Raw genomic sequence first — 25,220 nt, 5'->3', positions numbered from 1 at the left:
GGGTACCTGTGTGACATGTAAGACTCAGAGTAGGAGATCTGCAGGTCTGAAGGTCAGCATTGCCACATACAACAACTGTTAAAGAAATTGAAAAAGAGATCAGGCTTCAATTAGGGATAAGAGCAGAGCCTAGTGGGTCGGTACTGAGGTAAATCAGAACACAGGGATAAGAAGGACATTGTATTTTAGAACTGCGCCTACTCTGTGAGACCAAAGAAAGAGAGGTTTATTTTGTCCAGAACCTAAATTTTCTGTAGCACATAATCTAACTCAACCTGTCTGGATAGACCATTTAAACATCTCAAACACATAAAGCCCAGAATGGGAATGAGGGCTTGTAATTCAGTACAGCTTAATGTAATGCCTGGATACATCCCATAGTGTATTGAGCAGATAATTAAAAAGTATTGGCAATGTCCCTTGAGGAATGGGAAAAAGAATATGGAACCATTTAACTTAATCACCAGGGAAACCCCTGATACTTTCTCAAACATTAGGGACTCCGAAATCAATAGTCAAACCTTTGATCTTTTTTTTTTGTTGCACTTTTTAAAAGAATCAAAAAAAATACAACTAAAAAAACTCAAACATTCTTAACTTATGATCATTCCATTCTACATATTCATCAACATGATGATTTCTTAGAACATTTGCATCAAGTCAGAAAAAACAGTAAAAACTTCATACATACCATACCCCTTACCCCTCCCTTTCATTGATCACTAACATTTCAATCTAAATTTATTTTAACATTTGTTCCCCCTATTATTTATTTTTATTCCATATATTTTACTCATCTGTTGATAAGGTAAATAAAAGGAGCATCAGACACAACGTTTTCACAATCACACAGTCACATTGTGAAAACTGTATCATTATGCAATCATCTTCAAGAAACATGGCTACTGGAACACAGCTCTACATTTTCAGGCAGTTCCCTCCAGCCTCTCCCTTACATCTTGACTAACAAGGTGATACCTATTTAATGCATTAAGAATAACCTCCAGGATAACCTCTCGACTCTGGAATCTCTCAGCCATTGATACTTTATTTTGTCTCATTTTGCTGTTCCCCCTTTTGGTTGAGAAGATTTTCTCAATCCCGTGATGCTGAGTCTCAGCTCATTCTAGGATTTCTGTCCCACGTTGCCAACCCCTGGGAGTCATGTCCCATGCAGACACGGGGAGGGCAGTGAGTTTGTTTGTCATGTTGGCTGGAGAGAGAGGCCACATCTGAGCAACAAAAGACGTTCTCTTGGGGGTGACTCTTAGGCCTAATTTTAAGTAGGCTTGACCTATCCTTTGTGGGGTTAAGTTTCATATGAACAAAGCCCAAGATTGGGGGCTCAGCCTATTGCTTTGGTTGTCCATACTGCAAACCTTTGATCTTGAGGCTTCCTCTAGTGAAGCTTATTTCTGTAGCAGAGAAGCTGAGCCTACCTGTAATTATACCTAAGAGTTATTTCCTGAGGACCTTTTTTGTTGCTCAGATGTGGCCTCTCACTCTCTTAAGCCCAACTCTGCAAGTAAAGTCAATACCCTTCCTCCTATGTTGTGTATGACATCCAGGGTTGAAAGTCTCCCTGACAATGTGGGATATGATTTCCAGGGATGACCCTGGCCCTGTCACCGTGGGATTGACAATGCCTTCCTGACCAAAAGGTGAAGAATTGTGATAAATAAGGTATCAGTGGCTGAGAGAGTTCAAATAGAGTTGAGAGGCTACTCTGGAGGCTACTTTTTATACAAGCTTCAGCTAGATACTGCTGTTTATTGCGGTTTACCAAATCCCCACAAAAGCCATTCCTTCTTACCCTAAAGAGTACCTAGGGCTTTATCTGAGATGCTACATAGGTTCCATGCACTATGATTACTTTCCAGAAAACTACAACCTCCAGATGGTTTCTAGGCCAGATAAGTCCTGAAATCCAGAGGGGTCAGCCTCAACTAGTTCCATCCCCCTATCCCATATTATCAACAGCTCTTTCCAACATGAAAAATTTAGAATTAGTGTAGCCCAAATACCCCTAGAGATTGGGAAAAAGATCAAAGGAGAAAGTGGAGCTATAACAGAGAAAATTTTACAAATGAGTGTGACTGCTGTATCATTTTGTTGAAAATTCGTTTAGTCTCCAGTATTTTGGAGCATCTAGAAGGAAAAACCTAAAATTGTGGAACTCTAACCCATATCAAACTCTGAAATCTGTTCTATAACTAATTGTTCCCATGTGCTTTGACTTTTTATATACATTATTTTTCACAGTTGAAAGAATGATTTAAACATTGTACCAAACCTTGGTTGAGCTCAAGGTAGTAAATAATGTTGATATTCATGGGAATATCTGTATATAAATTAGAAATTTGCATGCATTAATTTGTGGAACTGACATCTTAAAATACACCAAGTGAGAATGAGGTGAAAATGAATACAATAAAAACTCGGCAGTTGATATTTTTCCAGGCTGACATCATTTCTCAGTATGTTAAACAGTCACATGACTTTGGTTTCTTGGTTGTCACTCCATTTTACCTACTATATTATGGGTATTTCACAATTTAGTTGAATCTTTTTAGTCTTAAAAGTAGGAATGTTTAGTCTGATGTATTTCTAGAAATTAAAAACTTAAAAGTTTCAAAGCTCTTTAAGGCTTTCAAGTTCTTTTTTGGAAAAAAAATTAGATATCTTCACATACCATACAGTCCATCTAAAATATATAATTAGGGTGGGCAATGGTAGCAGGTAGAGATCTTGCCTGCCATGCCGGAGACCCGGGTTTGATTATTGGTGTCTGCCCATGGGAAAAAAAAAAGTATCTAATCAGTGGCTCACAATATCATCACATACTTGTGTATTCATCACTGTGATCCTTTTTAGAACATTTGCATCACTCCAGAAGAAGAAATAGAAAATACTCATACATCCAATACCCCATACCCCTCCCTCTCATTGACCACCAGTATTTCAATCTACCCCTTTTACCCTTTATCCTCCCCCTATTATTTATTTATTTATTGTCCTTATTTTTTTACTTATCTGTCCAAACCCTGGATAAAAGGAGCATCAGACACAAGGTTTTCACAATCACAGTCACATTGTAAAAGCTCTATTGTTACACAGTTGTCTTCAAGAATCAAGGCTACTAGGACACAGCTCAACAGTTTCAGGTATTTTCCTCCAGCCACTCCAATAAACCATAAACTAAAAAGGGGTGTTTATATAATGCATAAAAATAACCTTCTCAACTTCACTTGAAGTCTCCCAGCCACCGATACTTCATTTTGTCTCATTTCTCTGTTCCCCCTTTTGGTCAAGAAGTCCTCAATCCCACAGTGCTGGGTCGTGGCTCATCCCAGGAGTTCTGTTCCATGCTACCAGAGAGACTTACACCTCCAGGAGCCATGTCCCACATAGGAGGGAAATGTAGTGAGTTCAACTGATGAGTTAGCCTAGAGAGAGAGCAACAAAAGAGGCCCTTTGGGGGTGATTCCCAGGCACAACCACTGGTAGGCCTAACCTTTCCTTTACAGAAATAAGTTTCATAGGGACGAACCCCAAGACCAAGGGCTCAGCCCACTGACCTAGTTGTCCCCACTGCTTGTGAGAATATCAGGAATTCCCCAAATAGGGAAGTTGAATATTTTCTCCTTTCTACCAATCCCCCAAAGGGACTTTTCAAGCACTCCTTCATTCATCATCTAAATTACTCTGGGACATATACAGGCATCACACCAACCCACACAAACCAACAAGATCTCAGGCCCTTTCGAGACTCCATGTACTTAGAGTGTTCAACTAAACTGACCATACAAGTTAAATTATGTAATTACTCAAAATATAAATTTTGACCAAATAAAAATCTCTCCCCTTAGTCCCACACAGAATTTGAAGTTCTAAAATATGGACCATATCATCCATTGCCCTGTATTCTGATTTACCCCCGTCCTATCCAGATCAGCTTCATTCACATCTCCAGTCAAAGCCCTTCTCAACCTTTCAAGGTAATGCCAACCTTCACAGCTCCAGAGCTCCAACTCTGAGTCCCAGGCATCCCACAATACCTGAAGTTCTTGGGAACAACCAGGTTATATACAAACAGTTTAGTTTGTATATAAATTTAGAAATAACAGTAACAACTCCAGAACCCTTTACAATAGGCCCTGACTTCTTAACCCATGCTTTCCTCTTCAATTCACTGAGTTGGTACATTATAGTTAATTCATGTGAATGAGGCATGATAATATTTGTCTCTTTGTTTCTGCCATTTCATTCAACAAATGGTCCTTAAGGTTCTTTCACCTAGTTGCATGCCTCACCACTCCATTCCTTCCTGCAGCTGCTTAGTAGTCCATTGTATGTATATATCCCCGTTTCCCCTTCCTTCCTTCATTCATACCCTTAGCCCACTGCCATCCACTGTGAATCATGAACTCTTTGGCCATAAACACCAGTGTGCAAATGTCCATCCATGTCCCCACGCTCGGTTCTTCTAGGTATGTACCGAGCAACAGGGTTGTGGGACCATATGGCAACCCCACCCCTAACCTCCTATGAAACACTGCCCTCCAAGGGGCTGCTCCTCTCAGCTTCCCTACCAACAATGAATAGGTACATATCTTTCTGTCCATTTTCTCCAGCACTTATTTCTCTCTGATCACTTTTTCTTTTGTATGCTGAATGGTGAGTATCCTGTTTTTGCAGCACCTTTTTGTGTGGGGAAGGGGAGTGCACAGGCCAGGAATCAAACCCATGTCTCCCGCATGGCAGGTGAGAACTATCCTTGCACCCCCTCTCTGTTCGTTTTTAAACAGTTTTATTTGCACATCATATCAATCCATCCTAAGTCAACAGACATGCCTTCACCAGCATAACTTACATGAAGACATTTCCTTTTCTTCTACAAAGAATATATACCCTCCCCTATACCCTCCACTATACCCCCCCACTTGTTGCCATTTAGTTTTGCCATAATGTCTTTAATGATTTTTAAAAAATTATGATGTGGTTTTAGACCCTTTAAAAAAGGGTCTAAACTATTTAATAAAAGCTGATTATTATGAAAGTTGCCAAGTGATTCTGTTACTTTGGAAAATGGGGAAGCAGGCTCCAAGATGGCTCCAAATATCCCTGACTCCAGAAAGTCACACCCTTGTGTAATGCCCTTCCACATTGTACTGGGGTTGATCTTTGTCACCAATAGAACACAACAGAGGTGGTAGCATGTCACTTCCAAGCTTAGGTTATAAAGACCATGGCTTCTGTCTTGGGGCTGTCTTGGATCACTCCCTCTGAGTAAAACCATGTGGTGGGTAGCCTTATGGAGAGGCTAACCTGTCAAGAAGCTGAATTAATTAACAAATAGCATAGTGAGTTGAGTTGAGTCCCCAAAAGATATTTTAAAGCCTACATCCCCAGTACTTGTGACAGTGACCTTATTTGGAAATAGGGTCTTTGCTGATGTAATCAATCAAGAGGAGGTCCTATAGGATTAAGGTGGGCCCTAAATCCCATCCATGGCTCTGTCCTTATGAGGAGATGGAGATTGGGAGACAGACGCACAGACAGATGGCCATGTGAAGACAGTGGCAGAAATTGTAGTGATGCTGCTACAAGCCAAGGAATGCTGGCAACCACCAGAAGCTTAGAAGAAGCAGGGAAGGATTCTTACCTACAGTCTTCAGAAGAAGCATGGTCCTGCTGACACCTTGATATACTTCCAACCAGAACAATGAGAGAATGAATATCTGTTCTAAGCTATACAGTGATACTGTAAGCATGGCTCTTTCCAATAAAGGGCCTGCATGCTCCAGGGCTACAAAGGAGAGACGTCTCTCAGCGTGAAGGTGATTTATTGCAAGTACAATTGCAAGGAATTAGAGGCATCGTCTCCAAACCAGTTCAAAGTTGGGATGTAAATCAGGGTTTTCATAGGTACAGGAAAGTGGGTAGGAATCAAAAACTAATGTCCACATGATTCTTTTTTGTCAGGTCAGTGATGATGGCTGGATCTTTGCGAGGAGGGCGTGAGCAATTTCTCAAGTATATCTTGTTCCAGCTATACTGATTAGATTTAGATATTGATGTGCAAGATCTTCATGACTCTTTTCTTAGCTGATCCTCAGGAATGTCAAATTTGTGTCTTTTGAGGAGGAAGTCAGTGATGCACTGTGCTACAGGGTGTTCTTGATGCTATTATTTATCTTATTCCTATAAGCAGAACTGAGAATGTGTAGTCAATGCCCTTCTGGGAACTAAGTATAGAGAGCAGACTGCTAAGCTCAGCTAGGGTAAGCATGTTTTCTAGCTGTCACCAGTTTGTGATAATTTGTTATGGCAGCCCTGGGGAACTAATGCACATAGTATCTAAAGTCTGTGGAATAAAGGTCTCCCTCACCAATTTTAATCTTTAGGGCCATTATTTATTTGCTTGGTTATACATTTTTCTTTAACACAAAGGACAGACAGTATTGATTGCCTGTACCACTACAGGACTAAAAATAAGATGCTTAATTGTCTCCTTGGTTACAAAAGCAGTGTTCTCCCTCTGAATTCAGAGAAAGGAACTACTGATGGCTTAAAAAGGCATTAATATGAACAGATTGTCTCGAAGAGACAACTGCATCAACTGATTCAATTCTCAGATTAACACTAGAAGTAATGTTTAGAATCTTGGTTAGTAATATTCCTTTGTCCTATAACCCTCCTGCCTATGATTAAGGAATTACTAATCTTGCTAATATTGTGATTAGGTGAAAAGGGAGAGAGAGAGAATCCTTATCTTTAAAGATACACTGCAATATGATAGGAAATATGATTCAGAATAATTGGGAAGGCAGTAGATGGACATATGGATGAATAACTTAAAGCTGAGTGAATGGTATACTGGGTATATTACTCTCTTCTCTCTACTGTTTGTATAATTTTCTACGATAAAAAAAATATCAACAGGCTTAAGATAAACTCCTAGATGTGTCAAATGATATGTGAGAAGGCTCTGATTTAAATAAAATAGCTTCATTTTTTTTAATGGCCCAGAAAAAAATAGCTTGAATCCTTTTTCAGTTAAATCCATTTGCTATTGTTTTCTTCTTCTTTAAGGAAACAAAAACTCAAACTTGACTTGCATGTAGTGTTAATGAATTCACAGTATGTGCATGTGGAGACAGTCCATGCAGGTCAGAGGCACAGAACGCAGTGAGGGGTCCCCACTGCCAAGCAGAACACCACAAAACACAGCCGAAAGAAAGTGCTTCACTTCTCACTTCCAACACCGGGACTGGGGCCTGAGCTCCCCCCGACCTGCCAGCCCACTGGATCTCCTGCTCACACCCCAAGGCCCTAGCTCCCTGCCTAGGACTTCTGCTCTCTTCTGGAGGGGAAGGATCATCAGCTGGCGGGTCTGTTCTCCTTTCAAAGAATTAGAACCAAGGGCTCAGCTCCCTCTGCATAGTGGGGAGGTGGGCGCGGAAGGGGCCAGAGGTGGGTATCTGAGCTCACCAGGGGCTTCGCTGAACGCATGGGCCACTCTGCGAATCATCTCTACCGCTGGGGGGCTTTTTTGGGCAGGAGCCTGGGACCTGGGACCGGGGCGTGGGCCCACGGCAGCCAGTATGGACGTGATGGAGTCCCCTCAGCCGCCAGGTCAGGCAAGGAAGTCACCAGGGTGCCCAGCCTTTTGGCCAACAGATCACATGGATTTGTGAAGAGTGCTGAGGGGGTGTCCCAAGTCATGAAGGGAAAGGGGGAGGGCTATGGAGGCCCTGCCTGGGATTCGTTCCGGTGTTCAAGAGCCTGGAAGGGGTTGGGTGGAAAGGAGAGCTGGACTCTTTTTTCTTTTTTGAGGAAGGCTGGGCTTTTTTTTTTTTAATTTATTTTATGTTTTTGATTTTTAACTTTTTATTGTATAGTATAACATATATACAAACCAAAGAAATAAAAAAGCAATAGTTTTCAAAGCACTCTTCAACAGGTAGTTACAGGATGGATCCCAGTTTGTCATGGGCTACCATACAATTTTCTCATATTTTCCTTCTAGCTGCTCCAGAATATAGGAGGCTAGAGGGCCTAAATATTTTTTATTAATCACAATCAACTTTTTTCCTTCTTTTTTTGTGAAAAATAGCATATATACAAAAAAGCTATAAATTTCAAAACACAGGACCACAATTAGTTGTAGAACATATTTCAGAGTTTGATATGCATTACAATTCCACAGTTTCAGGTTTTTACTTCTAGCTGCTCTAAAATACTGGAGACTAAAAGAGATATCAATTTAATGATTCAGCATTCATATTCATTTGTTAAATCCTGTCTTATCTGTTTAACTCCATCATCGCCTTTGATCTTTCCATGCCTCTCTTTAGGGGTGTTTGGGCTATGGCCATTCTAAATTTTTCATATTGAAAGAATCTGTCACTAATATGGGGTAGGAAGATGGAACTATCTGATGTTCTGGAGAGGCTGGGCTAGGTTACAGGACTTATCTGAACCAGGGACTCATCTGGAGGTTGTAGGTTTCTGGAAAGTTACTCTAGTGCCTGGAACCCTTGCGGAATCTTATATATTGCCCTAGGTGTTCTTTAGGATTGGCTGGAATGGTCCTGGTTGGGGGTTGGCAGGTTATGATAGGTAGCAAGGTCTACCTGAAGCTTGAGTAAGAACAACTTCCAGAGTTGCCTCTCAGCTTTATTTGAACTCTCTGTCACTGATACTTTATTAATTACACTTCTTTTCCCCCTTTTGGTGGGGATGGAATTGTTGATTCCACGGTGCCAGGTTTGATTCATCCCTGGGAGTCATCTCCTATGTCTTCAGGGAGAATTTCACCCCTGGATGTCATGTCCCACATGGCGTGGCGGACAATGATTTCTTGCAGAGTTGGGCTCAGAGAGACTGAGACCACATCTGAGCAGAAGTCCTCCAGAAGTTACTCTTAGGCATGCCTATAGGTAGTCTAAGCTTCTGTGCTACCTACATGAGTTTCACAAGAGTAAGCCTCATGATCGAGGGCATGGCCTATTGCTTTGGGTGTCCCTAAAGTTTAACACAGTATCAGGAATTCCTGGATGGTAAGGTTTAATAGTTCCACATCTTTTCTCCCATGAGGGCTGGACTTTTACAGTTTCTAGCGTCTCTGTCACTTCCTCAGCTTGAAGGGCTCTGAGCTACACATTCACCCTGGGGCGCTGGGAGGTGGTGTGGAACTGCTTTCCCTCTCACACATCTCTACTGTCATAGACCCCACTGTCCCAGTCACCACAACCTTGCACTACAGAGAGCACAGGGACCGTCCCATGACCCCCAGCCCTCCCCAATGGACAGCTGTGATGTCACCATCCCTCAGCCCCACTGGTCAAGCAGTTGCCCCACTCCCCAAACTCTGTGGAGATGGCAGAGCCACAGGGTCCATGCTGGCCATTCTGCCCCTGAGACAGAGCAACCAGGAACAGGACAGGCAAACCTCTCGCCTCTCTCAGTCCTAGTCGCTGATTGCTTGCAGTGAACAGGGCCGAAAACGAGGGGCCAAGCAGTTCCCGAGGCCCCTCCTACAGGTGCAGCTTGTCTTACAGGAGGGAAGCACCTTGACTTCCTCCTGGGCGTGGTAGGCGGGCCGCATGAACTTCAAAAGGTCAGACACAGGCTTGGGAGCCCAGGTCCTCCACCGGCAGCTTCTTCTTGCACTTGGCCACGGTTGTCTCGTCGGGGAAGGCCTCCGGGGACCGCGGGCGCAGGGCTGGCCAAGGCAAGGCAGGGAAGGCCTCGACATGCAATTGTTGCATGGGGGGTGGGGGTGGGGGCCGAAACCCGGCTGTCTTGCTCCTCCACTTCGCAGCCCACCGCCAGGTAGGGGCTCACCTGGCGCACCACGATGGGGCGCCCTTGGCCTGGATCTCTACAAACTGGCCCGACATCTCCTCCCCGACCTTCAGGCTGCTGGCCCTGTGCTTGTTCTGTGCGCGCTTGGCGAAGGCAGCCAGGAGCTCGTCGGTCTGTGCCCCACACACCTTCTGGCCCGCGCACTCCTGGAAGTTCTGGAAGAAGATGGTAAGCTTGCTGGTGGCCTTCGAGCCGGGCCACCCTAGCGCGTCGATGATCCGCATGTTCAGGTACTTATTGTTGACCAGCGGCGGGGCGCCCTGCACCTTGCAGGTCTTGGAAGCCGTCTGTTTGAAAGGTCCTGAGGCACAGGTCCCCGGAGAGGACCCAGTGGCAGGTCTCCCGTCTGTCCCCAGTGGGCTGGAGCGGGTGCAGGTGAGGTGGGTGTTAGGTCCGGGGAAGCGGGAAGGACACTGCAACTGGAGCTGTGGGGGCTGTGTCACCCCTCCCAACATGGCTTCTGGAACCGCCCCTTCTGGACACCTGACTTCCGGAACTGATGAACCACCCCTTCTGGAAGTCACCTGAACCCCTTGTTTAAAAACCGCCCACGCCATCACCCAGGCCTGACTCACCTCCCTCCATTTTGGATTTGGTGAGCTCAGCTCAGGAGCGCAAAAGTAAACCCGCTAGCTTTAAATTTCCTGGTCTATCGTCCTTCTTTCTCACTGTTTTGCCTCCTAAACTTTTCAGTGGGGGCCACCCTGGAGCAACTGTGCTGGCCCCGTGAGGTCTTCCATGCCATGGACCCCTCGCCTGGGAGGCCAGGTCGTCCTGGTAGGTGTGGCCCGTCACGAGGTGCAGTGGGCACAGGGTGGTGCAGACTCAGGAGGCAATATCAGAGGCCAAATTCCAGTTATGGTTGAGGATCTTGCACCGGAAGGTGGCTTGGGAAAGCTGCAGAGAAGGAAGGCAAGGGTGGTTCAGAATCCAAGGGCGAAAGGTCCTGACCCCCTCCTCATACCCGTTGTCTGGCCTGTTACCACTGGCCTCTCTTTTGGGGGCTGCAGGAGTCCTTAGGGCACATGGTGGGGGGAGGCTATGCTCGACTGCCACCCGCAAGCTGGGAGGACTTAGAATGCTTGTTCCAATTTTCAAGCTGCCGGAATGCCATACACCAGAAACAGAATGACTTTTTACAAGGGGGGAATTTATTAAGTTGTAAGTTTACAGTTCTAAGGCGGTGAAAATGTTCAGGTTAAAGCAAGGCTATAGAAATGTCCAATCTAAGGCATCCAGGGAACGATACCTTGGTTCTAGAAGGTGGATGATGTTCAGGATTTCTCTCTCAACTGGAAAGGCACATGGCGAACATAGTAACATCTGTTAGTTTTCTCTTCAGGATTCTTAGTTCATGAAGCTCCCCTGGGGGCATTTTCCTTCTTCATCTCTAAAAGGTTCCTGGCTACATGGGTTTTCCTGGCTGGAAAGCTGTTTCCAAAATGGTTCCCTCTAAAACGGCTCCAGTAAGCAACCCTGCCTTGAATGGGTGGAGATGCATATTCATGGAAACCATCTGATCCACACTTACCACACACAATTGGGTGGGTCACATCTCTATGAAAACAATCAAAGAGCCCCCACCCGGCAATATTGTATAAGGATTAAAGGACATGGCTTTTCTGGCGTACACCACAGATTCAAACTGGCACAATGTTTTTGTAAGAATTTTCGAATAATACGTAATTTTATTATATGCACAAATGTTAGTTGTGAAAATGGTAGCCCCTAAATATTTGATGAATGTTACCTACATGACCTTATGCTGACAACCCTTTTAGTGCAAAAAGTCCCCACATATCCTCACTCAGATAATTTTCCTTTATTTTACTACTCTTCATCTCTGTTCTTGCTTCATTTTGTAAATTCTCTTCTCTCACTGTATAGACGACATAGGAAATCACCCCTTTCAATTCAATAATGGAGGAGATGCCACCTCTCAGAAGAATAAATACATGTGGTGAGCTATTCTGTTATGGCAGTGACATTGGTGGGTATTTTGTTGTGAGAAGAAAAAGAGAAAAAGCAGTCAGATTTTTTTTAAGGAAAATTTTAAATAAAAAAATATGAAATTCCTCCTTAAAAAGGGGGAACTGGCTTTAATTGGTTAATGGCCCACTGAAATGGGGAACCTAAATATAAGAAGTTCTAAATGGTCCAACATGTTCGGACTTGCACTGTTTTTTTTTGTATGCTATATAGAGGGGTCACATTTCATTCTTTTTCCATATGAGCATCCCATTATTGCAGCACCATTTGTTGAATTGTTTGTTTTTGTTTGTTTGGGGAATGCATGGACCAGGAATCAAACCCAGGTCTTCTGCATGGCAGGCGAGAATTCTAGCACTGAACTGCCCTCACCCCCCCCCACCCCCACTTCCTTTTAAGATGTAGGAAGCTGCAAAGAATGTTGTTCCCACCCTAAAAAGAAAAAGTTGTAAGATCTACAAAATCGTAATTTTGTGAGCCCTCGGAGAGCTGAGGTTGCAAAGCAACCATACGAACTGAATTCCAAAGAGGGGTAATCCACTCCAAGGGAAGGCAGGACACAAACTGTCTTCCTTTTGGCACAACACGGGAGAAAGAGGTGGCTGCTGAAGCAGAGAATAAAAATTCAGCTAAGGTTATAAAGAAGTTTTAAAAGCTGAGCTTTTATCAGTGTATCCATTTGGAGCAGGACAGGATATTTAATTTGTGGGTCTTGGTGCAAAAAGAAAACGTAGGGACTAATTCAAAAGTTTGTAAATACTGCATGATGGTGGCAGCAAAGAACTAAACCAAGTGTGGAGCCCTTCTAAGTGGGAGACCCTATGTAACTATACAGGTCACACGCCATGAAGCCAAACTATACAGGTCACATGCCATGAAGCCAGTCCTGGTTTAGAATATCTGGGGACATTAGACATAAGGTCTAAGGCTCTTCTCCGTGGTCCTCCACCAGGTGTTCATGAGAATAATTGAGAACTGTTCAGAAGACAAGAGAAAGCTGATCCTAGTAGAAACATGGAAGAGACTATTGGTAGCTGAGGGAAATCAGCACAAAGCCCACTGGCTTCCTGGGACTCTTTGCATCTACAAAGCCAAGTTCTTAAGTTGCTGGGGGAGGTACAGCAAATATCATTATCCTCAGGGCACTGGTGAAAACCTATTACTTCTGGAGAACGAATAGAAGCAAAATCTGTCTGCCTCTTCCAGGAACCAAGCAACCATTAATTGCTATGTGGTAAAAGGGTAAAAGCAAAAATTTTCTACCACGGGGAAGGTGAAATTACACAGTTGCCAAACAGTTGTCTACCATTACTGAGAAAAACTTTCTTGTACTGAAGCCCCTACCCTATGCATAAAATAACAGCAGCCCACCATTAGTGGTATTGAAGCCTATGGGCTCCGATTCTATGGGTCATGATAGAATTCCATACCTAGCAAAAATATCTTTCAACAACTAAGGTGAAATTAAGTGTTTTTATGTTTCAATTTTTTAAGTTATTGAATGAGTCTTACCTTTTTTTTTTTTTATCAGTAGTTCTCAATTCTGGATGCACATTAGAAACACCCACGGATATTAAAAAAAAAAAAGCTTATCCTTACCCAAGAACAACTGAATTGGAACATGTGGGGATGGTGCCAGGTGTAGTATTATTTATTTATTTTTTTCGAATCCAGGTGATTCTAATGCGTAGCTTGTGTTGTAAATTTTTTTTTAATTGTATTTGCACACACTCCATCTCCACCAAACACACTCTCTCCTTTTCCCCCTTTTCTCATCCTCTGGTAATCTCCCAACCTATTTTCTATCTCTGCAGAGCTGCTAGTTCTAGACCTCTCTTATAGGAATCTTTGTGCTTAGAAATCTGCTTGTTTCACTGAGCGTAATGTTTTCAAGGTTCTTCCAGGTTGTAGCATGTGCTGGTTTGAAAGGATATATGTACCCTAGAAAAGCCATATTTTAATCCTAATCTCATTTTGTAAAGGCAGCTGTTTCTTCTAATCCCCATTCAGCATTGTATGCTTGAAACTGTAATTAAATCATCTCCCCAGAGATGTGATTTAATCAAGAATGGTTGTTAAACTGGATTAGGGGAGACATATCTCCACCCATTTGGGTGGGTCTTGATAAGTTTCCAAAGTCCTATAAAAGAGAAAACATTTTGGGGAATGAGAGATCTCTGAGAGAGCAGAGAATGACATAGCCATGAGAAGCAGAGTCTACCAGCCAGCAGCCTTTGGAGATGAAGAAGGAAAATGCCTCTCAGGGAGCTTCACAAAATAGGAAGCCAAGAGAGAAAGCTAGCTGGTGATGCTGTGTTCGCCATGTGCCCTTCCAGCCGAAAGAGAAACCCTGACCGCACTCACCATGTGCCTTCTCACTTGAGAGAGAAACCCTGAATGTCATCAGCCTTCTTGAACCCAGGTATCTTTCCCTGGATGCCTTAGATTGGACATTTCTATAGACATGTTTTAATTGGGATATTTTCTTGGCCTTAGAACTGTAAACCTGCAACTTATTAAATTCCCCTTTTTAAAAGCCATTCCATTTCTGGTATATTGCATTCCGGCAGCTAGCAAACTAGGACACAGCATGTCTCAGGACTTCATTTTTTCTTATGCCACATATCATTCTATTGTATATACCACATTTTGTTTATCCATTATTTGTTGATGGACACTTGGGTTGTTTCCACCTTCTGGCTATTGCAATGAGCATTGGTGTATAGTACCTGTTTGAGATGCTGTTTTCACATTCTGTTGGGTAGGAGTAGAATTGCTGGGAAATGTGGTAATTCTATATTTAACTTTTGGGGGCCCACCATATTGCTTTCCACAGTGGGTGCATCATTTTATGTTCCCACCAACAATGCACTACAGTTCTAGTTTCTCCATATCCTCTACAGCTTTTGTTATTTTTCCACTTTTAAAATAATATCAATACTTGTAGGTGTGAAGTAATATCTCATTGTGGTTTCTAATTTTCATCTCCCTAGTGGATAATGATATACTGTGTATCTTTTCATGTGCTATTGGCTATCTGTATGCCTTCTATGGCAAAATGTCTCTTCAAATCCTTTCTTCATTTTTAAAATTGGGTTGTTTTGTCTTTTTGTTGTTGTATTGTAAAACTTCCTTATATATTCTGGATAATAAGTCCTTGACCAATATGTGGTTAGCAACTATTATCTCCCATTCTGTAGATTGTCTTTTTGCTTTCTTGAAGGTATCCTTTTTGTACATAAAAGCTTTAAATTTTTTAGCAGTTTTATTGCGATATATCCACATACGATACAATCCATTCAAGGTGTACAATCGATGGCTTTTAGTACAATCACAGAGTTGTGAACTCATCACCACAATTTTAGAACATTTTCATTACTACAAAAGGAAAACCCTACCCCCTAGCAGTTAATGCTCAAGCCCGATATAACCATCAATCTAATTCTGTCTCTATAAATTTATTTATTATTAAGGAATACTAAAATACTACTGTTAACTATAGTCCGTAATTTGCATTAGGTGTGTTTTTCCCATTTACCGCCCTACTATTAAGACCTTGTAATAGTGACATAATTTGTTACAATTAATGAAAGAATATTCTTATATTTGTACTATTCATCACAGTCATCAACCACCACAGGGTTGTGTTATGCAGTCTATGTATACTATGTTATACAGTCCCATATTTTATCTTCTAACTTTCCTTCTAGTAAAATGCACTGGCTAAAACTACCCCTTTAGCCACATTCACACACATAACTCAGTGCTATTAATTATACTCACAGTAATGTGCTATTAGCACCTCTATCCATTTCCAAATATTTAGAATCAACCTTATCAAAAAATTCTGCACAAACGAAGCATCAGCCCCCCATTCTCTACCCCTCTTATATTCGATGTTAACCTGTTTTCTAGATTCTAAGCTTATGAGTTTGCTTATTCTACTTAGTTCATATTAGTGAGATCATACAATATTTATGATCCAGGTCTTCCAGGTTCATTCATGTTGTCACATCATCAGGATTTCATTCTTTCTTACTGTTGAATAATATTCATCACTTAAATATATACCAAATTTGGTTTTTCCATTCTGCGGTTGATGGACACTTGGGCTGCTTCCATCTTTTGGCAACTGTGAATAATGCTATGAACATTGGTGTGAAAATGTATGTTCATGTCCCTGCTTTCAGTTCTTCTGGGTATATACCTAGTAATGGTATTGCCGGATCATATGGCAATTCTATACTTAGCTTTCTGAGGAACTAAAAAAGTGTCTTTCACAGTGGGTGTACCACTTCACATTCCCACGAGCAGTGAATGAGTGTTCCTCTTTCTCTACATCCTCTCCATCGCTTGTAGCTTTTTGGTTTTTTGTTTATTTGTTTTGTTTTTTACATGCGTTCTCTCATGGAGAATAATCCATGTACACTTTAGAAGAATGTATATCTTGTTGTTTGTGTGTGCAATATTCTGAATATGTTTATTAGGTCTTGTTTATTTATCGTATTATTCAAGTTCTCTGTTTTCTTACTGATGTTCTGTCTAGGTGTTTTGTCTGTTGATGAGAGTGGTGCATTGAAATCTCTGTTTTTGTAAAGGTGTCTATCTTTCCTTCAGTTGTTCCAGTGTTTTGAAGTACTATGGTTAGATACATAAATATTCATGATTATTTCATCTTGGTGGCTCACTGCTTTTATTAATACATGGTATTCTTCCTTGTATCTTATAACATCTTTTGACAAAGTCTATTTTTTGTGCAATATTTGTATAGCTACCACAGTTATTTTTTGGTTACTATTTGTATAGAATACCTCTTTCCATCTTTTCACTTTCAATCTATTTGTGTGTTTGGGTCTAAAGTGAGTTTCTTGTAAACAACATATATTTGGATCCTGCATTCTTTTGATCTATTTTGCTAATATGTATCTTTTAAAAAAATATTTTTATTGTACTCAACAAACAAACATACCATTCTGTACATGGTGTACAATCAGTGGCTCACAGTATGATCACATAGTTGTGTATTCATCACCATGATAATTTTTTTGAACATTTCCATCTCTCCAGCAAAAAAAAGGAAAAAGGAAACATTCATACATGCCATACATGCCTTACTCCTCCCTCTCATTGACCAGTAGTATTTCAATCTACTAAATTTATTTTAACCTTTGTTTCCCCTATTATTTGTTTATTTTTTATCCATATTTTTTACTCATCTGTCCATACCCTAGATAAAAGGAGCATCAGACACAAGGTTTTCACAATCACACAGTCACATTGCAAAAACTGTATCATTATACAATCATCTTCCAGAAACATGGCTACTGGAACACAGCTCTACAGTTTCAGGTACTTTACTCTAGCCACTCTAATGCACCATAAACTAAAAAGGAGGTATCTATATAATGCGTAAGAATAACCTCCAGGGTAACCTCTTGATTCTATTTGAAATCTCTCAGCCACTGACAATTTCTTTTGTCTCATTTCTTTCTTCCCCCTTTTGGTTGAGAAGGTTTTCTCAGTCCCTTGTTGCCGAGTCCCAGCTCATCCCAGAATTTCTGTCCCACATTGCCAGGGAGGTTTACAACCCTGGGAGTCATATCCCATGAAGAGGGGGGAGTGTAGTGAGTTTGCCATTTGGCTTAGAGAGAGAGAGGCCACATCTGAGCAACAAAAGAGGTTCTCTGGGGGTGACTCTAAGGCCTAATTTTTGAACAGTATTTTTATTGACAAAATAACATACAAACACAAACATTCTGCGGAACTATTTTGTGTGACACTCTAATGGTGGATGCATGCTGTTGGGGAATGAATCATGTGCCCCACAAGAGGCACGTTCAGCTTCCCACCCCTGGTCCTGTGGTGTGGACCCACTGTAAACAGGACTCTTAAAGAGATTGCTTCAATTAAGATGTGGTATAAGAATCATTTTGGGCTTAACACAAAATGAAATCTATAAACAGAATGAAATTCAGACAGAAAAAGAAGTCATTGGAAGCTTCTAGAAGCTGGAAATCAACAGAACCCAGAAGAGAAAGAAGCTGCTGCAGCCTTGAGCATTGCCATGTGATGGAAAAGCCAAGGAACCTCAGACTGCCAGCTAGCCAGAAGAAACCGACCCAGGTGAAAGCTTCTGAAACCATGAAACAATAAATTCTTGTTGTTAAGCCAAAACACCCCACAAGCAAACAAAACACAAACATTCTTAACATATGAACATTCCATACTTGGTGGCCAATCAGTGGCTCACAATATCATCACACAGTTGTATATTCCTCACCATGATAATTTCTTAGAACATTTGCATCACTCCAGAAAAGAAATAAAAAGAAAAATCTTATGTATGTTTGTACCCTTATGTATGTACACCTTACCCCTCCCTCTCATTGACCAGTAGTATTTCCATCTACCCAATATATATATTTATTTATTTTTAACTTTTTTATTGTAAAGTATAACATGTATACAAAGAAAAGAAATAAAAAAGCAACAGTTTTCAAAGCACTCTTCAACAAGTGGTTTAAGGACAGAGCCCAGAGTTTGTCCTTGGCCACCATACAATCCTCTCATATTTTTCCTCCTAGCTGCTCCAGAATATAGGAGGCTGGAGGGCTTAAATATTTTTTTGTCATCACAAGCGACTTTTTTTCTCCCTTTTTTGTGAAAGATAAGATATATACAAAAAAGCTATAAATTTCAAAGCATAGCACAGTTAATTGTAGGACATATTTCAGAGTTTGACATGGGTTACAATTTCACAATTTTAGGTTTTTACTTCTAGCTGCTCTAAAATACTAGAGACTAAAAGATATCAATTTAATGATTCAGCATTCATATTCCTTTGTTAAATCCTATGTTCTCTGTATAACTCCACCGTTACCTTTGGTCCTTCCATGCCTGTCTTTAGGGGTGTTTGGGCTATGGCCATTCTAAATTTTTCATATTGGAAGGATCTGTCACTAATATGGGGGAGGGAAGGTGGAACTATCTGATGTTCTGGAGAGGCTGGGCTAGGTTTCAGGACTTACATGCACCAGGGACCCATCTGGAGGTTGTAGGTTTCTGGAAAGTTACTCTAGTGCATGGAACCCTTGTGGAATTTTATATATTGCCTTAGGTATTCTTTAGGATTTACTCAATATATTTTTGTTGGGTAGCTGATGGCTGGGGGTAAGCGGCCGAACTGAGTCAGTCACACAGACACACAGCACACAGCACACGACTCAGGATACAACCCTCAGGGGTGAGTGGAAGGCGTCCGCTTTATTGAGGAAGTGCACAGGCTTATATAGGCTGGGAGCATGCAGGGACACGTGTCGGGCTGGGATTGGTGGCCGTTGTTGCTAGGGTGGAGGGCAGATTTAAGGTTAGCACTTTTGGTGGCCATTTTGTGCTGCCCTGCATTAACCACAGCAGCCATGTTGGCAAGAAATTATGACATCTCCATCAATTCCTCCTTTTTTGTTTTTTAGCTTTCCGGGTAACTGTGCCTGTCTTAGGTTGCTTCCTCAGGAGGTCTTACCCATCATTGGCTACCAGCTAAGCTGCCGGAAGTGAGAGGCAGCAGCACCTGTCTTAGGTTGCCTCCCCAAGAGGCCTTACCCATCATTGGCTGCCTGCTGATCATCACCCAGGAGGACTGTGACACGCAGCTTAGGCTGGCTATAATGGAGAACGTGGATATGTGGTTGATGCATCTTTGCAACAAGGCCAAAGTTTAGACAAGGGTATGAGGTGGGAGTGCATGCGGGTGGGGAGGGTGTTAGGCCAGAGGGTGCTTGGCAGCGTGTGTTTTAGCTCGCGATAGAATTCTTCAATCTTCTTTCCAGGACTAATCTCCTCTCAGCCGCGCCTGCAATGAATCTTAAGCAAAATGATTTAGCGGGAATTGATGCAACAGGCCTTCAAGCTAGGGGGAAGAGGAGGTATGGGGGAGGAGCAGAAGGAGGGGGGAGTGAAGGAGGAGCAGGGGGTGGGGCAGCCATGGTGGCGATGGCCGCAGGGGGTAAGGGTAAGGAAGGATCTAGTGATGCTACCGTGGAGGAGGAGAATGGTTTGTATAGAGGCGGGGAAAGCTTGGGTTCGGAAACAGACGGAGGATCAGGCGTGGAGATGGGTGGTGGAGAGGATGAAGCCGGCATGGCAGGCGAAACTGAAAGTGCCTCAGAAGGGGCTCCCATGAGACAGGCATGTATTGCAAGGAGGGTGGGAACAAGCCCTAACGTAAAGGTTTTGCCCTCCTGCTCCTCAGCAGAGCGAACCTGCTGAAGGGGTTTGGACCAAGTAGTTGGGTCCCATATTGAGGCATTTTCGAGCCAGGGGTTTAACCGCCGAATGACGGCCCAGTACTCGTGCAAGGTTTTTTCGAGGATTTTAACCCGCCTCACGGTCAATAAGGCATGGATGGCTCAAGCCTGAGGCATGAAATCAGAGGAGGGAGCGTTGCCCATGCTAAGAGAATTTAGAGGGGGCGGTATGCACAGAGAAACCACTGAGGGGGCCACTTACTGAGAAGGGGGTGGCTGTCACTGAGAACCACCGAAGGGGGCGGCTATCACGGAGAACCGCCAAGGGGGGTTGCTATCATGGAGAACCACCGAAGGGGGTGGCTATCATGGGGAACTCCCGAAGGGGGCGGCTATCACGGAGAACCATGGAAGTGCCCCACGTTGGGCGCCACTTGTTGGGTAGCTGATGGCTGGGGAGTACTGAGTCAGTCACACAGACACAGAGCACAGAGCACACAGCACACGACTCAGGAGACAACCCTCAGGGGTGAGTGGAAGGCGTCTGCTTTACTGAGGAAGTGCACAGGCTTATATAGGCTGGGAACATGCAGGGACACGTGTTGGGCTGGGATTGGTGGCCATTGTTGCTAGGGTGGAGGGTAGATTTAAGGTTAGCACTTTTGGCGCGAACCACCGCCAGTTCCGGGAAGAAAGCTGGTCATGGGCTAGGCCATTTTGTGTTGCCCTGCATCAACCATGGCAGCCATGTTGGCAAGAAATTATGACATCTCCATCATATTTTAACCTTTGTTCCCCTGTTTTTTTTTTTTCTATACCCCTGTTGCAATTTGCTAGCTGCTGGAATGCAACACACCAGAGATGGATTGACTTTTAATAAAAGGGGATTCATTTCGTTAGTTCTTCAGAGCAAAGGCAGCCAACTTTCAAATGAGGTTCTTTCTTATGTGGGAAGGCTCAGGGTGATCTCTGCTGGCCTTCTCTCCAGGTCTCCAGGTTCCAACAACATTCCCCGGGGTGCTTCTCAAAAGGCCTGGGCTGAGCTACTTGTGCTGAGATGAGGTATGCTGAGCTGCTTGGGCTGTGCTATGTTGTGCTCTTTCATTTAAGCACCATCCAATTAAACATTATTCATTGCAGCAGGCATGCCTCCTAGCCGATTGCAGATGTAATGAGCAACAGATGAGGGTCACACATCATTGGCTCTTGTCCATAATAACAGAAGTAGGCACCTTCACCTGGCCAAGTTGACAACTGAATCTAACTACCACAACCCCTTACCATTCCCCTTCATTGATCAGTGGTATTTCAATCTACTCAATTTATTTTAACCTTTGTTCCCCCTATCATTTATTTATTTTTTTAAATTAAAAAATTTTTTTTAAACATAACATAAAAACATAAACATTCTTACCATATGATGATTCCATTCTTGGTATATGATCAGTAACTCACAGTATCATCACATTAGTTAAATATTCATCACTGTGATCATTTCTTAGAACATTTACATCAATTCAGAAAAAGAAAAAACTCATACATACCATACCCCTTACCCCTCTCTCTCATTGATTGCTAGTATTCCATCTACCCAATATATTTTAGCCTTTGTTTCTCCTAATTTTTTCTATACCCCTTATCACTCCCTTTCATTGATCACTAGCATTTCAATCTACTAAATTTATTTTGACATTTGTTCCCTCTATTATTTATTTCTTTTTAATCCCTATGTTTTACTCATCTGTCCATACCCTAGATAAAAGGAGCATCAGACACAAGGTTTTCACAATCACATAGTCACATTGTGAAAGCTATATCATTATACAATCATCTTCAAGAAACATGGTTACTGGAACACAGCTTACAGTTTCAGCCACTTCTCTCTAGCCACTCTAATACACTGTAAACTAAAAAGGGGATATCTATATAAAGTGTAAGAATAGCCTCCAGAATAACCTCTCGACTCTGTCTGAAATCTCTCAGCCACTGACACTTTACTTTGTCTCATTTCTCTCTTCCCCCTTTTGGTTGAGGCTTTCTCAATCACTTGATGCTGAGTCCCAGCTCATCCCAAGATTTCTGTCCCATGTTGCCAGGTAGGTTTACACCCCTGGGAGGTTTACACCCCTGGGAGTTTTACACCTCATGTCCCACATAGAGAGGGGGAGGGTGGTGAGTTTGCTTGCTATGTTGGCTGAGAGAGAGAGGCCTCATCTGAGCAACAAAAGAGGTTCTGTGAGGGTGACTCTTAGGCCTAATTTAAGTAGAATTAATCTATTGTTTGTGTGTATAAATTTCATATGAACAAACCTCAAGACGGAGGGCTTGGCCTATTGATTTGGTTGTCCCCACTGCTTGTGAGAATATCAGGATATCTCCAAATGGGGAAATTAAAATTTCCCCCTTTCAAACCATTCCCCCAAGGGGACTTTGCAAATACTTTCACTCTTTTATTCTTTTGTTCAAATCACTCTGGGATTTATTGGGGCATCACTCTGGACAAACCTACAAAATTTCATGGCCTTTTCAAGGTTCTATGTACTTATGGTGTTCAATTAAACTGTCCATATAAGTTATATTAGGAAATGCACTAGTCAAAATATAAATTTTGTACCAAATAAACATTTTTTGCTTAAGTTTCACACAGAAGTGGAAGTTTTAAAATATCGATTACCATCTATTTTCAGCCCCTTGCAATATTGACATTCCTTTGTTGTTCCTCATGCAAAACATTTTTTTACTGTAGTCCTTCCAAGTGAACAGTTAATTCCTCAATTTTTGCTCTTTCTTCTTTTCGATATAGGCATTTAGGGCAATAAATTTTCCTCTTTGCACTGCCTTTGCTGTATCCCATAAATTTTGATATGTTGTGTTTTCTTTTCATTTGCCTTAAGATATTTACTGATTTCTCTTGTAATTTCTTCCTTGACCCACTAGTTGTCTAAGAGTATATTTGTTAGCCTCCATATATTTGTAAATTTATCTGTTATTGATTTCCAACTTCATTCCTTTAACAAGTATGATATCAATCCTTCTAAATTTATTGAAACTTGCTTTGTGACCCAGCATATGGTCTATCCTTGAGAATGATCCATGAATTCTTGAGAAAAAGGTGTATCATGCTTGTCATGGCTAGGGACATGTGTCAACTTGGCCAAGTTGTGATACCTGTTTATCTGATTGGGCAAGCGCTGGCCTGTCTGTTGCAATGAGGACATTTCATAGGATTAGGTCATGATCATGTCCGCTGCATCCACAGCTGATTCCATTTGTAATCAGCCAAAGGGGAGTGTGTTCTGCAATTAGTGATGCTAAATCTAATCATGGGAAGCCTTTTAAGGAGGACTCAGAGGAGACAGGTTCCATTCCTGCTTTGGCTGGTGAGCCTCTCCTGTGGAGTTCATCCAGGCCATCCATAGGAGTCGTCAGCTTTGCAGCCTGGCCTGTGGATTTTGGACTCTGCATTCCTGTGGTCACATAGGACACTTTTATAAATTTTATATTTGCAAGTGTTCCCTGTTGATTCTGTTTCTCTAGAGAACCCTAACTAATACATCTTGGTACCGGGAGTGGTTCTTAAGGAACAGAATCTTAAAAATGGGTTTTTATGAATGGTTTTCTACTCTGACTGGACTCAGAGACACTAAGTACTCTGATTCCCATAATCAGAATGACACTCCCAATCCATGGAGTGAGTTGGCAAAGGAGATAGTCAAAATATCATCATTCAATTCTCCTAATGCTTCGCTTGTATGAAGCCAGACTCTGGGGGATAATGTTTTTGACACCTTTACAGAGTTTTGTAGAAATAAGAGTTATAGAGATGTTGGTTGGTTGTTGTTAGATACACTGTCTACATTAAGGGGTGAACGGGATGGGCTTAAGACTTCAAACGAGAAGCTTAAGCGCCGTCTGAAAGATGTAGACGTTTCTATGAGTATCCTGAAGGAAAATCTTATTTCCTGTAGCTGTAGACTTGAGATCTCTGAAAATCAGACTCAGAATCTTATTGTTAGAGTAGCAACTTTACAATGTAAACTGAAATCTCAGTCTTGCATGGTGTCTGCCGTTAAAGTGAGGGTATTGATTGGAAAGAAGTGGGATCCTGAAAAATGGGATGGTGACATGGATGGATAATGATGTTGGGGGCGAGGTTGAAACCCTAGGCCATGCTGAGTCTTCTCTAGATAACCCTGTAATAGTCTGCCCTGAGGACATAGTCGCCCCACCTCCAGCCTACCTTGAGGAATTGGCCACCCAACCTCCTCCTGAAGGGATTAGCCCTAGAGTGATGAATCCTGTTTCACCAGGTGAAACTGCAAATAAAGACCCTGAAGCAAATGGCTTGGAAGATATTTCTAATTCTTTTCATGACCCACCCCCACCACCCCTCATTTCTTCTAGACATATAACTAGACTAAAGTCCCAACAGGCCCCTAAAGGTGAGGTACAAAGTATCACACATGAGGAGGTACATTATACTCCAAAAGAACTGTGTGAGTTTTCCAATTTATATAGACAGAAATCAGGGGAATATGTGTGGTAATGGATTTTAAGAGTGTGGGATAATGGTGGGAGGAACATAAGGCTGGATCAGGCTGAATTTATTGATATGGGCCCACTAAGCAGAGATTCTGCATTCATTGTTATAGCTCAAGCAGTTAGAAAAGGTGTTAACAGCTTGTTTGGGTGGTTGGTTGAAACATGGATCAAAAGGTGGCCAACATTACCTGAGGTTGAAATGCCAGAACTGTCCTGGTATAATGTAGATGAGGGGATCCAGAGTCTTAGAGAGATTGGAATGTTAGAGTGGATTTATCATGCAAAGCCTGCTCTTACACCCCAGGAATGTCCGGAGGATGCACCTTTTACCAGAACAGTGAGAAATAAATTTGTGAGACTAGCACCATCATCCCTCAAGAGCTCTGTGGTTGCACTTCTCTGTAGGTCAGATATTACTGTAGGAACTGCTGTCACTGAGCTGGAATCCTTAAACACAATGGGGATGACAGCATTACGAGTTGGCAGAAGCCAGGTTGCAGCACTTAATCACCAAAGATAGGGTAGATGCGGCTATTATAATAGACAGCAAACTCAAAGGAGACATCAGAA

General features: G+C 42.2%; 1 pseudogene; it reads right to left on the bottom strand.

Annotated features, from left to right (window-relative positions):
* Positions 1 to 9,542: 9,542 nt before the first annotated feature.
* LOC143669619 (repulsive guidance molecule A-like) lies at positions 9,543 to 19,559 on the bottom strand (annotated as a pseudogene).
* Between the last annotated feature and the right edge of the window lie 5,661 nt (positions 19,560 to 25,220).

This window comes from Tamandua tetradactyla, chromosome 26 (genome assembly GCF_023851605.1).
Source record: "Tamandua tetradactyla isolate mTamTet1 chromosome 26, mTamTet1.pri, whole genome shotgun sequence".
Classification (NCBI taxonomy): Eukaryota; Metazoa; Chordata; class Mammalia; order Pilosa; family Myrmecophagidae; genus Tamandua; species Tamandua tetradactyla.
The sequence above is the reverse complement of the archived record's forward strand: the minus strand, read 5'-3'. Positions and strand labels throughout refer to the sequence as shown.